Below are 13,167 nucleotides of genomic sequence, written 5' to 3'. Positions count from 1 at the left end.
AAATCAAAATTTCAAGAAACTCATTTCAAAAGTTTTATTGAGGCCTAAATCATGGCGCTAAAAAGGATCGTAACACCAGGGTGTTACAACCAACCCCCCTTAAAAAGAATCTCGTCCTAAGATTCAAAACTGGAAGTAGAAAAGGGGAAACGCGATTACATTCCGTAGATCAGGGACTGCACGAAAGATTACACGACTTCGAATACTAAACCACACGAGGGGCTAGGGATACATGGTTAGGAGCAACTTGGTACAACCGAGATCTAATCCAGAAGTCAAGATACACCAGGACAATAGAGAAACAACAAGATAATGATTATCCAAAACATGGCATAGCACCATATGGTCCAGAAATAGGACTCCCAGAACTCAAACATGGGGAACCCTAAGACCAACTAACCAAAGGGAACTCAAACTTCTTCAAAGAACAAAATCCCTTTCTTCTCCTCAGATTACACCATCACCTTAGATTGACAAGCCTAACTCCACGAGCGACGACTGGACCTCGTAGCTCTACTCCAAATGTGAGGGAATGGGATGAAGAAGAAGAGCAAGGTCCAAGGGGACTTCATAGAGGAGAACGGAGAGGGGAGCAACACACCGGAGGTGGAGGCGGAGTGAATGGGATACATAGATGGTTCATGCTGTGGGGATAAGCACAGCCATGGTGCGCATTCTTGCGTGAGCGGCGGAGGGGGAATGAAGGAGAGGAGAGGGGGTCCGTTCGACGAGGCAAGCGTGCTGGCGGTCGTGTCACCAAAAGAAGAAAGAAAGGGCAGGGGAAATGGGGGTCTGATATGAGGGACGAGGCATGAGAGTCGAGAGCCGACCGGATGCTGGGAAAAGAAGAAACGCACTGTGCACAAAGACAGCGAGCACATCACGATGCCATGGCCACGCGAAAACAGGGTGCTACAGGTCCTGACACAGGCGGCGTTTGTAGGGCATGCAGCGAGATGACCTAGCATGCATAGCGCGGTCAACTAAGCACAAGGCTTGGGACAAGATGTCCACTCTGACTTTTGCAATTTCTCACGACTATCCACTGCTAACCTTCCTTTACTACTCTTCTTTTGCTTTTCTTCCTTGACCACATCTGTCTTTTCTGTAAACCTAGATCATGTCATACTTTCTTTCTCCAAACCATCTCTTGTGTACCTTGAGAGAACACTTCTGCATCACCCCATTGTGGATATCTCGTTTGAACACTTGAACATTTCCAAGGAGAAATTTTTTTAAAACAAAATGGTACAGCGGTGTAACTTGATAAAGGTACTTGGTCAACAACCTCGATACCAGCGCGTGCCGAGCAGCGTCACCATGTGGCAGCTATTCCACAGGGAGCCCTCAATGTCGTCGTGGCACCATAAGCTATTAACCAGGCAACTATTACCAACTTACATGCCATGAAGACGGTGGGGTCATAGACCACAGAGTAAGGGGAGTATTGCAAGGGAAAATTCAAACAACAAAAGTTCCCTTCACAACAAGGGACAAGGAATTCAAATACAACGACGGATTTATTTTAAAGAAATTCAAGTGTTCTGCTGGGGCATCCACAATTAGTCAATACAGTGTCCAATAACATCCAATCATGGTTGATCTGCTGGCATCTAAATGGCAACATTTCTTGCAACCCGCTTAATATCGCCTTGGAAAACTTTAAGCACATCTAACGAAACTTTAAGGTAGATGAACGCAATAAACACAGTGAACTAGACAAAATGTAGGTTCCAACGGTCCTATATGGGTACATCATACAGGCATTCAGGCTCCCATTCACGACACAGCATTCACCTATGGTCAAATGAGCTCAACAACTACGGACGACAACAACGGCAAGAGTACAATATTGGGGGACAGCAATGAAAAACACTACTACTATGGGTACAGCATCCTAAGACAACTAGTCTACATCCTCATGGCGCAAATGGCTGAGCGAGAGGAATCAAAGGTTCTTCTTCTAACACTTTCGAGGGTGGAGGTGCGGGCGGTGCTGTAACACTTGTTCTTCTTCTTTCTAGCGGGTAGATAGGGATCCCTTCCAAAATCAGGGCATCCTGCCTTTCAGTAGCCAGCATCCTCCACTCGGCCCTGGTGACAAGATAGGCCACCCGCAGCTGATGAACATGCCGATCTTCGGCCTCCTTTAGAACTTCCTCCATGGCAGCCTCTCGGCTCTCAGCAGCTATAGCGCTGGCATGCGCTTCGGCGAGCTGCACCTAGAGCATCCGGTTGAAGATCTCGGCTTCCTCGGCGTGCCGAAGGCACGCCCTTAGCTCCAAGGCTTGATGGTCGTACTGCTCATCTAGAGCGAGCAGGTACGTGGTCAAGTGCACCATGGTGGGACTGTCCTCTTGCACATCTTGTCCTTGCAAAGCCTCCATGCGGGCCTTCTATGCCCGTCGATTCTTGTCCAAAGGAGGAAAGAACCGCATGGGGGTATGAGCAATGGGCTCCTCATAGATCTAGTAGAGGTACCGCAAGGCTTTGTGGGCCACAACCTGGTAGGTGTCGACAAAGCAAAACCCGGTTGCGGTCACACTCTAGGCTTCAGTGAGGTCAGGGAACTCCTCACTCTTCCCGATGTAGACGGTAACCTCACACCACTTGGTGCTGTGCTCCTCATACTCATGGCCCTCATACTCGGGACGGTCTCTGACCCTGAGCTTTTGCAGGGTGGCATGCAGGATTTTGGAAAAACCCTCAATGTTTAGGTAGTAGGTACTAACCTAGGCTCCTGCCATCTTTGGCGGTGGTTGCAAGGAAGGCTGAGCGAAAAGCTGGCTCAAAGAAAAAGCTAAGCGAGCTAAAGTGCGTCGAGTGGTGGTACCAATGGCTAAGTCATGATCTGCTTATAAAGGCAGAGCGTTCGGTGGTCCTAGCGCGGTGCACCAGGGTTCCCGCGCAAGATCACTACGATGAATCGATCAAATTCCACACGTTTAGGGCGAGCGATGTGCGATGCCTTTACTGACTAGTACGACTGCTAGGCAAGGGTCCAACAAGAGCATAGAAGAGAGGTATGGGGAGACATGGGTCATGACCGGCGCGAACCACGGGTGAATGTGAAACACAAAGCCACAGTGCAGACCTAACTCTAGAATAGGAACGAGTCGTTCATGCACAATGTGACACGCATGACACCTATGAATGGCGTATCTACAAGCAATACGAGTGCTACAATGCACCAATGGGATATGCATGAATGCATGTCCTATACGTCCTTTCACTGTTGCCAACATATAGGGCAACCGTTCTCAGATTTTTGGCATATCGTTTTCTCTCTGTAACTAGTCGATACTATCGGACTATGCTCGAGTCCGTGTATCTACAGAAACTTGATTAATCCTATCCAAGTCAGCAAGGTGCCAACTATCCTAGATACATAACCATAGTAATAGGGCTTACTTATATAACTTTGCATGTAAACGTCCTAACTTTTTGTAAAAATAGGTTGTCAAATTTTAATTTAGAAAAGGATTTGGAAGCTTTATTTCCTCATTTACGCTCTAATACCACCTATGGCAGAACCGCCTAATTTAATGCCTCACAGGAGTGCTTGTCTTCCATTAGACACTAAGCACTCGAGGGAGAACACTAAATTACTCGGTTCCGTCGGGCACACCCCAGGGGAGAACCTAAAAATCCACATTTTTGCCATCAGGATCACAAATGGGAGAATAAAGCTTACATCATTCGTAACCATTTCTTACATCCCTTTTAATGCAACATCAGAGTATAATATTTATTAATATAACGGCGGAATGAAATCATGTTATCAGAGTTATAAACAATTTAATTGAACAGCGAAATAGAAACATGTGAACAGAGTTACAGCGGAAATAAACATCTATTAATGACATGATGAAGTATTGATATATAGACTACGACAACAGATTATGAAACTTTCGTTTATAAAAGTATTTGGTGAGAGTTATAAATAACAACTACGATCGCAGCGTAAAGTAAATCCTCTCTGAGCCCACCAGGAGGAATCCACACACAAAGGTCAGCTCAAGCCTCCACCTGTTACCTACAACAGGGGGAAATAAAACCCTGAGTACTCAATTGTACTCAGCAAGACTTATCCGATAGAAGAAAAGAAAAGACTCCAAGGATATGCAAGGCTATTTGGCTTGTGGGTTTATTGCATTTGCAGGAAGCATTACTAAGTGTCCGTCCTTATATTTGATTTTTTATTAATAGCCGCATTGGTTCATTAACTAACCATTCTATGTAAGCACCTGTGCTACTTTCAAGCAGGTGGTAAGCAATCAGATTTCCTTTGTCCATCTTCCATCTTTCATCTTTTAGTTCTTACTATGATGCTAAACCATAGACAAGCCGTATCGGATAGCTCGGTGATTCGCGAATCAATGCCCCTAGCTAGGCACCCTGAAAACACACACCCCGCTTGTACCCTAGGCACAAGCAGGACCAACCCATCACTCTCCTATCCCGGGTGTCCAGGTCCCAGTCCAAACTGGGACTCCAAGCCCCCGCCCCTGAGTCTCGGACGCAGGGCGGCGCAAGGACCTCCTCTACCAAAAACAAAACCTAACAGTCGGTCCGAAAAGAGCCAGATCCACGACAAGAGAGCAACAAGTCTTCCAAGCACCCATACACAAGTATGTGCTCAGGATAATAAGTCTGTGACCTGCCTAGAGTCATATGCAATGATCGGTCCTTAACCGACCAGATAGGGAAAGCAGTGTAACCAAGCTATGCCCCACGTCCACGGTGACACAATCTCTTACACCCCCCAATACCCAAACCATATCCCTGCCCAGTCACCATTTTCCTTTCCACCATTTTATATATTCCAAGTGGTGATAATCCAATAATATATTTCCTATATCTCGTGAGTGACAGACAATCACTCGACTTCTACCGGAGTCCTATAGCATAGCAATCTACATGATCCTGTCATACTAGTAAGACTCATAGGATAAAGATATATATGCAAGTGGGTTTCATTCAACTTCTTAAAACTTAATGCACAAATATAATTTAAACTGCAGAAAAGTAGGGGTTATGCACCGGGGCTTGCATGGGTAAGATATATTAAAAGTTAGTGTCTGCATCTTTAGATCATCCACCATCAACTGGATAGAAGCCCATTGCATCATCTCTTGGAGAGAATACCCTTACACCATCTTCAGATTCCCAATCATCCTTCGATCGATCCGTTGATCCATCATCGTACCTATATGATATGCATACGATGCAATGCAAAGATGTAATTAACCAACTGCAATTGTGACTTGTAACAAACGACATACGCTTCTCGAGCTAACGGGCTAGTTCTAATGATGACCATACTTAGGCTACATATACACGTTGTCGGATAAGACGTTATTTCCCAACAATTATTTCAGTTATATAGACCCAAGTTGTTTCTTTATTTTATTCCATCGATTAATCCTTATTCGAAATAAAGCATCATTAGCTACCTAACAAACTAATTATTTCGGAGCTACAAAATTTATAGTGAGTACCTAATATTGCTAGGAGCCTACTGTGCAAATTTCAGATTCAACACTATTACCGATTCATCCTAGAAATTCCTACAAGTTCATCTTTTAGCAATATTTAGCATTTTAAAATACTTATATAGCTCCCAAAAATATTGCCAAACTTTGTGAACAAAATATACTAACATGTAGAGCATGATTTTAGGGGACTAACAAAACTGGTTTCGCTATTTTTGGACTCCTATGCTATTTTATATTGCTTCTACAACTTTACCTTTTTAAACTAGCTTAGAAATTTCTCTACAAGTCAAACGGGCCGACGTCAAACAACTCAGCCCAGGCCTGAATGGCGCATGCGGTCTAGTGACGCACGGCCCACGTGGCGGCAGTCTGGCCTAGGTGGGCGCGCGGCGGCCTTACGACGCGCGAGTGAGCAGCCAGCCAGCCCAGCGGGGCAGGTGGCCCAGCAGCACGAGTAGGCCGAACGCGGGGCAGGGTGCGACCCAGCGCCAACGGTAGGCCGGCCCAGCAAACTGGCCCGGTCACGAGATCCACAACGGTTGCGGGAATATTTGCAAAAAGATCCCTGAGCTTCTACTAAATCACTCCGTGGTACTAATGTACTATTTAAATGAGTCTAGTATTTTGCACCGAGAACCCCCGTACAAAAATCTACTTGGATTCATACCCTTCGTCTTCTTCCAAAGCATAGCACCGGTAGGGGAGCTCTGGCCGGCGACCAATCCTGGCCGGGAAGGCACAGCAGTGGTGGGAGACCCACCGGAGAGTTGCCTAGAAACTCGCGTGACCACAACGCGACCGTGGCAAGGCCCGAGCTGCCCCACGGCAGCCTGCCCATGCAAACCGCGGAAGGTGGCAAAAACGGCAGCGGCGGCTCCGATTCACGGTGACTCAGCAAGGATAGGGGCACGGGCGACCGGATGGCACGTAGTACTTCGGCGACTTGCGTGCAGTGGCGCTAGAGGCTCAGGTGCGCGGGCATGGAGAATGCGGATGCTATCAAGAGCAAGCCATGGGACTTCGCGTGAGCTTGCGTGGGGGAGAGGCGTGGCTGCGGGCGCGGCCATGGCGCTGCGACAGCGGGCGGGTCACATCCGGGCGGGCACTGTGGAACCAGGGACGCTGCTGCTTGGGCACGGCCACGGCAGTGGCACACGCGGGCCTGCGTGCACGGTAGTTGCGGCTGGCGAGGTGGCTCGGTGACACGGTAGTCCAAGTCAGGCGCGCCGTGGGGAGAGCAGGAGCTGGACCATGGCTCCAGCGTAGAAATAGGTGCGGCACGTGCGCTCGCGTAGGGGAAGGAAAGGGGTACGCGGCTGGCAGAGGTGTAACGGCTCCGCGGTGGGGCAGTGAGTCCAGTACCGAGGTCATGCGCGGACGGAGGCATGGTGCTGCAGAGCAGCAGGTCGTAGGGAGGTGCACAGATCGGTGCGCTCGGTGATTGCAGCGAAGCCCGAGCACCAAGATGGAATGGCGCAGACGTCGAGGTACCGAGCGGGCTTGGCACGGGGTACTGTGGTTGAGTGGCTCGAGGAGGTGGAGAGGGAAGGAGGGGGACACTCGGGTACTGTGGAGCAGCAGGACAGCGTAGCACAGCGGCTTGCACGTGGACTCCGGCGAGGTGTTGTGGCTCCGATGGTGGGAGCCTATGGCAGCAACGGCAGCGGCCTCGCTGCAGTGGAGTGGCGCACGGCAGTGAGGCCCTGTGGGACGGTGCCCACGGCGAGCAGCAGGCCTTGCCAGGGAGGTGCACGGAGAGGCTACAGGCCTAGCACGGTGGGGCTCACGAGTGGGGAAAGTCGGCACCGGCGACGGCGCTCCAGGGCCTAGGGCACCTCCTCCTCGACACAGTAGGAAGGGGAGGGAGGGGAAAAGCAACACGGTGCTCAGTAGGTGATGCTCCGGCTGCTAGCCTAGTAGAAGAAAAGGGGAAGCAGAGAAGGACGGCAGGAGACAGCACGGGTAGAGGGAAATAGTGGTGCAATGACAAGCAAGATAGAGAGAGACACGGCAGACAAAAGCATTGATTAAAAGAAAACAGCAGCGGCAGGGAGACGTGTGCGGTTCCGGCCAACTCCATCAAAATAAGAATAGCGTGGCGAATTGACACGAGTTGACTCAGAAATAGGACCACGTGCTTTTGACTCAGGCACTCTTATATATATCGCCGTAATAGCACTTTGCTTTGGAGCACGTTCATCCATCATAACTTTACACGGTTTACTAATTTATGCAAGCTTCTCTTATCGTTTCCCATATATTTTAAATCAAAATTTTGAGAAACTCGTTTCGAAAGTTTTATTGAGGCCTAAATCACGGCGCTAAAAAAGATCGTAACACCAGGGTGTTACAATCGACGCCGCCGTCCGGTGCTCCACTGTTCCTCCATTAGTAGAAGAAGAAGAGAAGGTGAGAAGGTTAAAGTAGAAAGTGATTTTTGGGTCAAAATGTAAAACCTATGACTAAGATGAATAATGTCAACAAAGATGGCTGGGCCGGCTTGTGCCGCCTGCCTGGGCCGCTGACCCCCACGCCGCGCCTGGGCCGACCGAGTGCCACGCTTGCCTAGGCCATGCGTGTGTCTGTGGGCTGGAGCACCGGTCACAGGCCATGTTGTGGCCGCGCGTTCGCTGGGCCAAATTTTGATGGCCGCTGGCTCAGTTTCGTTTCTAAAGCCTTTGTTAATTTAGTTTGAAAATAAACTTGTAAAATTAATAGTAAATCATAGAAAATCGTAAAAATGCCAAACTAGTTTTGTTAGTCTCCTAAAATCATGATCTACCTGTTAGTATATTTTGTTCACATAGTGTGATAATATTCTTGGAAGCTATATTAAGGTACTTAATATTGTAAAATATGAACTTGTAGGATTTGTTGTGATAAATTGGTAATATTGTTAAATCTGAAATTTATACAGTAGGCTCCTAGCAATATTAGGTCCTCGCTATAATTTGTAGCTCCGGAATAATTAGTTTGCTAAATAGATAATGATGTCCTATTGCGAATAAAGATTAAATTGATAGAATAGAATAAAGAAATAACTTGGGTTTATATATCTAAAATATTTGTGGGAAATAACGCCTTATTCAACAACATGGGTATGTAGCCTAAGTACAGTCGTCGTTAGAACTAGTTCGATAGCTTATGAGGTGTGATCGGACTTCTAAGCGTTTTGGCTATCGTTGGTTATTTACATCTATGCATTATATCAATTCATATCATATAGGTACGATGATGGATCAACGGATCAAGTGAAGGATGATTGGGAATCCAAAGATGGTGTAATGGTATTCTCTCTAGGAGATGGTGCAATGGGCTTTCTATTCAGTTGAAGGTGGATGATATGACAATGCAGATACTAACTTTTTAATATATATCTTACCCAGGCAAGCCTCGGTGCATAACCCCTACTTTTCTGCAGCTTAAATTATATTTATACATTAAGTTTTAAGGAGTTGAATGAAACCCACTTGCATATATATATCTTTATCCTATGAGTCTTACTAGTATGATAGGATCATGTAGATTGATATGCTATAGGACTTCGGTAGAAGTCGAGTGATGGTTGTCACTCGCGAGAGATAGGAAATATATTACTGTATTATGATCACTTGGAAAAATATAAATAGTGGAAATGATAAATGGTGATCGGACAGGGATATGGTTTGGGTATTGGTGGGTGTAAGATGTTGTGTCGTCGTGGACGCGGGGCATGGTTTGGTTACACTGTTTTCCCTATCTGTGTCGGTTAAGGACCGGTCATTGCATAAATCTCGAGGCAAGTCATAGATTTATTATCCTGAGCACATACTTGTGTATGGGCGCTTGGAAGACTTGTTGCTCTCTTGTCGTGGATCCAGCTCTTTCCAGACTGACTGTCTTGGTGGTTTTTGGGTTAGGAGGTCCTTGCACCGCACTAAGTTCGGGACTCAGGGGCGGGGGCTTGGAGTCCTAGTTTAGACAGGGACCTGGACACCTAGGATAGGAGGGTAATGGGTTGGTCCTACTTGTGCCTAGGGTACAAGCAGGGCGTATGTTTTTGGGGTACCCAGCTGGGGACATTGATTCACGAATCGCCGGTGTTCCGGTATGGCTTGTCTACGACCTAGCACTGTAGTAAGAACTAAAAGATGAAAGATGGAAAAAAGAAATCTGATTGCTTACCACCTGCTTTAAAGTAGCATAGGTGCTTACATAGAATGGTTAGTTAATGAACCAATGCGGCTATTAATAAAAATCAAATATAAGGACGCACGCTTAGTAATGCTTCCTACAAATGCAATAAACCCATAAGCCAGATAGCCTTGCATATCCTTGGAGTCTTTTCTTTTCTCCTATTGGGTAAGTCTTGCTGAGTATAATTGAGTACTCAGGGTTTTATTTCCCCTGTTGCAGGTGACAGGTGGATGTTAGAGCTGACCCTTGTGTGTGGATACCTCCTGGTGGGCTCAGCGAGGATTCCTTTATGCTGCGATTATAGTTGTTATTTATAACTCTCACCAAATGCTTTTATAAATAAAAGTTTCATAATCTGTTGTCATAGTTTATATATCAATGCTTCATCATTTCATGAATAGATATTTATTTCCGCTGTAATTCTGATCACATGTTTATATTCCGCTGTTAAATTAAATTGTTCATAACTCTGATAATATGATTACATTCCATTGTTAAATAATAAATGTTATACTCTGATGTTGTATTAAAAGTGATGTAAGAAATAGTTAAGAATGATGTAAGCTTTATTCTCTCATTTATGATCCTGATGGCAAAAATGTGAATTTTCGGGTTCTCCCACGGGGTGTGCCCGACGGAACCGAGTAATTTAGTATTCTTCTTTGGGTGCTTAGTGTCTAAAAGAAGATAAGCACTCCTAGGAGGTATTAGATTAGATGGTTCTACCACAATAGAGAGTAGCAAGTGTGCATCCACCTTTCTCATTAGGCTTGTCTTGGTCAAGTGAGAGTTTGTGCTTGTTACTCTTGTTGATCGCCATCACCTAGACAGCTCGGTGGTGATTGGAAGCTTGGTGATCATCCGATAGAGCTTGTGGATGACCCAACTCAAGTTGTGAGTGGTTGTGGATGATTCACCATGATGGAGTGTCAAAGAATCAGCCCGTAGAGGGCACTTGATCCTTGCATGGATCATGGGTGAGCTACACCCTTGCGTGGGTGCTCCAACAAGGACTAGTGGGGAGTGTCGACTCTCCGATACCTCGGGAAAACATCACCGTGTTCCTTTCCCTCTCTTTACATTGAGCATTTACTTTTGAGCAATTCATTTCATGTCTTTAAATTCCTAGAATTGCCATGCTAGAGTAGGATTGGAACCTAGGGTGCAAAACTTTTGTGCGTGGGTACAATAGAAACACATTCTAGGTACAAGAGGTGAAGTGGACTAAGTGTAGGGCTTAATTATTGCAAAGAATTTAGAATTAGCCTAATTTATCCCCCCTCTTGGGCATCTTGATCCTTTCAGGAGATATGCATCAACTCAAGGAGGTAGACATGTTGTCTGTCAAGATGGATCTGCTGATGAAGAAGCTTGAAGACCGAGCTAATGAGAAGCAAGAAGTCATGCGCATTCATGATTCCCACATGACATATGAAGAGTGTGGCAATGCTGGGCATTCAGGGAACAATTGTCCTAAAACCCACGAGGATGTGAACTTTATCAACAACTACTACTATCGTCCTCAATAGAACCAAGGATGGAATCCACAACAAAGGCCCAACTACCAAGGTAATTACCAAGGTAACTATCAAGGTAATAATTTCAATAATTTCAATAACCAACCACCCTTGAGAGAGTTAATTTTTGGTCAAGCTAAAATTATGGAGGGCTTATCTAGAAAATTAGCTTCCAATGATAAAATCTTAGAAAACATAAATAATAAGGATGCATAGCTTCTCCTCTGCCATTAAAAACCAGCATAGCTTTAATAAAATGATAGAATCACAAATAGCTCAGTTGGCGGCTGTTGTTCCTTCGGCCGACAAAGGTAAGTTTCCGGGGCGACCAGAAGATCTAGAAACCGCAAATCTTGTTGATATTCACAATGCAGCATACTACTACACAGAGCCATCGACCAGAAGGTGGATAGATTATTTCTTGCCTGAAAAGAAAGGTGATCTAGGAAGACCTATCATCCCTATCGCCATTGGACCTCACATATTCCAAGAAGTTGTCTATGACTTCGAAGCAAGTGTCAACATCATGCCAAAGGTAATTTATGATAAGATTAATGGAGATACTCTGCTTTACACAAACATGTGTTTGAAGCTTGTAGATTAGTCACTCTGCTACCCCCAAGGGAATTCTTGAAGAAGCCATTGTTCGAGTGGGGCAATCATATGTTCCTATAGACTTTGTGGTTTTGGAAATAGGTGGAGATATAAGGGCACCCATTATCTTGGGCTAAGCCATCATCTATGTAGACAGTGCCAAGATCTATTTCACCATCTAGGATAGAAAGGAGAAGTTCACTTTCAAAAATCATATACATCACTCTCCTAGTCATCGGCAAATGGCGTACCTACCCAAAGAAACAAGAGTGACCAAGAAGAGAAACAACCAGAGAAGGAGGAAGAACAAGGCCAGGCAGCCACAAGAAGAATTAGTCAAGATGATCAAAACACTTCGATCGGAGTACGACCATCTCGCTTCGCCATTCCTTACCAAGAAAGAATACCCAGGTGTACCAATGATTAAGTGTACCATTGGACAAAGAATCTTCCACAACACCTTATGCAATATTGGATCAGGTATCAATATAATGTCCAAGGTAATGTATGACTACTTGTTTGGTGATGAACCTTTGTTCCCTACATATATGCAATTGCAGATAGCAGACCAATCAATCCGATTTCTAGAGGAAATAGCAAAAGATATTATGGTAAGAATACAAGATCACTATGTCCCTGCCGACTTCATGGTCCTTGACATGGGAGAAGAAGAAGAAGAAGACATACATATCATCCTTGTAAGACCATTCTTCAACACTACCAACACGATTATCTACGTCGGATCTGGATAAGTCCACTTCCAATTCCCTAGACAAAAGGTACGTTGCTATTTCAATACTTATACCACTTATGAACAGCCCAAGATAGCCCGCTCCAAGAGAAGACGCCGAGCATCCCAACGCCAGAGGAATCAACTCCCCAAGAATGAGGAAGAATAAGTAGAAGTTGTAAAAGATGAATCTACTCCGCCAAATTCAAGTCTATAGACCAAACAGGTCTGGAAAGAAAAGGTGGCAGCATCAAAGTCACCATCACAAGATGTGCAATCATCGAGGTCTTCATCTCCGAGACCTGATGATGCACCCAAAGAATAAAGGACTCTTGTCCAGTAAAGTCCTGTTCGGAGGACTTAAAAATACGAACCCTCGTCGAGAGGTAAAATTGGTAGTTATCCATATTTACTTTATAGCATTGCATGAATTATTTTTTCTTTTAGCATATTTACTTTTCTGCATTCGCATTACATTTAGAAAAAGAAAATATAAATTTCACCATTGCATTATAAATCTTAAGCCCCATGTGAATAATCTTTACAGTGTGCAAAAACCCGCAACAATATTCACTGTGGTGGCATAAAAATTAAAAATACCATGCATGCATTATATCAAAAAATCCAGAAAAAATATATCAGATAGACATCT

This window comes from Miscanthus floridulus, chromosome 8 (genome assembly GCF_019320115.1).
Source record: "Miscanthus floridulus cultivar M001 chromosome 8, ASM1932011v1, whole genome shotgun sequence".
Taxonomy (NCBI): domain Eukaryota; kingdom Viridiplantae; phylum Streptophyta; class Magnoliopsida; order Poales; family Poaceae; genus Miscanthus; species Miscanthus floridulus.
This window is presented reverse-complemented; position numbering follows the sequence as displayed.